Below are 2,314 nucleotides of genomic sequence, written 5' to 3'. Positions count from 1 at the left end.
TGTACTCATATCCAGTACAATGATGGGGAATTGACTACAATCTCATCACTCACATTTCATATTATATAAAGTAGACACATGCAAACCCGTCTTAATTAATTTGGAGCTGAATAAAAAAACACATGTAAAATATACAAAAAAGTTTTTAAAAATTAAATTAGAGAAACAACTCTAACATCAGTTGAATTCCACGCAGAAAAGTTTTGGCAGAATATATTAATAATGTCTGGAGAATAAGACATACTAAAACGTTATATACATTTCTTAAAACTGAAGACACTTGTAAATTGAGGATCTTTACAATATGTACAGTAGGACTCCTTATACACATTAATACAGTCCTGTCCACATATGTATATATATGTTAGGTGACATGACTTATTTTTATTTTTTACTTTACGAGGGTGACATGCCAACTAGAATAGATTCGAGCTAATATACGGTCAGTACGCGCATTATTGCTTGTCCGGAAATTGTAAGGCATCATGCACATTTCGAGCTGTTATACGTTATAACATCCTGTCACTTAAACAAACAAAAAGTGTTGTTATAACCACTTCAAGCAACAGACCGGATACGAAATTATGAATTACTGATATATATATATATATGTAAGTGTAAGGGGAGAGATGTAAATGAAAAGAGTCGTTAGTGAATAAAATTTGGAATCGATTTGTTTAGTGAATCCGGCTCAGTTTGTTTAAAATAAATTGGTCTTCAAACATAAAAATGAGTTAGGACAAATAAATGAATGGAGTTGAGCTTTTTGTGTGTTCGGCTTGGACTTGATTCGTCTAGCTCGACTCGAACTCAACTCGATAACTCGACTCGGATAAAGTTTGTACATATTATAAATAACAAATATTACTAATCACTTAAATATTTTTATTATTACATTTTTCATCATTTATTAATAATTTTTATTATTTCGGAATTTTTGTTTATTTTCCTAAATTTAACACTTAATTTTTTCATAAAAAAACTGTTAAACATTGTTATCATTATATATTCATCTCCAATTATACATATTTTTCATAAACACCATTAAATAACTTGTAATTTACATAAATCAAATTTAAGTAACACATTAAAATATGATAAAATTTTGCTTAAAAAATAGTGTACGATTTCTAAAATTACGAATGTCTTAATAACTTAAAATAAAATTGAATATATTCTTAAAACTTGTCACGAAAAATAAAATTATATAGATTAAGAAATAAGCGTAGGTGAGTGTGCGTATATAATTCTAACATAAGACTAATATTTGATCTTAGTATAATTTATAAAACTGTAAATTATATTTTATGTTTGGTCGGTTGAAAATCATATGTATACTATAAGTGTACAACTTGATTCGACTCGAGATCGGCTCAGCTCGTTTGTTTGTAAACGAATTCGTGTTCGGCTTAGGATCGGCTCGATTATAAACAAGCCGAATTTGAACAAAAATTTCAGCTTGATTAATAAACTCGGCTCAGCCGGCTCGTTTTATAAAAAGTTAAGTTCGGCTCGGCCAGAACTCGGTTCGGCTTTGTTAGTTTGCCAGTAAAGTAGAAATTCAGGCTTTTTTACTATATTCGTGGTTAGTTCATATATTCATCAATATAATATTCTAACTCGTTTTAAAAATCAATTGATTAATTTGTTATTATTTTAAATAATCTATTAAAATAATAATATAAGATTCAATTAAGAAAGAAATCGCTCTAAAATCCTAAAGGTACGTGAAGATATAATAATATAAGATCCTGGAAGAGTCTTATTAATATCTTGAGATTTTAGAGCGATTACTTTCCTAATATGATAGAACTTCTTCTAATATCTAAAAATATTATAGCGGTTATTTTTTTAATATGGTATCAGAGTTCGTGATGGCATGACAGGAGATTCGGGTTCGACTTCATGTCAGCCCAATATTCTCACAATTGCTTGTGTCATGAAAAAAATAAAGATTTATCCCAAAAATGGGCGCCCATAATTCACTTTTCAGTCTGTAAATGAATTTTTTAGTAAAGGATGTGTTGCATAAATAATATAAGATCCTATCAAATAATCAATATTAATTTTAAATAAGGTATTTCATGCATCGACTGATATAATTTTTTAACGGTCAAATTAATTAATTAGCTTTACTACAAGAAACATATTCTTTATTGATAGTTAAATTGATCGTTTTAGAAATTTTTAAAAAAAACTTTAAACTAACGTAATATACTTTTCAGCGATACATATTTAGTAATTTTTTTCGGTTATAAAAGATATATAATTTTCAGTCAAACTTTAAAAAAACTGACCATTAGCCCCTTCCGGA

Source organism: Apium graveolens, chromosome 4 (genome assembly GCF_009905375.1).
Source record: "Apium graveolens cultivar Ventura chromosome 4, ASM990537v1, whole genome shotgun sequence".
NCBI classification, from domain to species: domain Eukaryota; kingdom Viridiplantae; phylum Streptophyta; class Magnoliopsida; order Apiales; family Apiaceae; genus Apium; species Apium graveolens.
Note: the sequence above shows the minus strand (reverse complement) of the source record.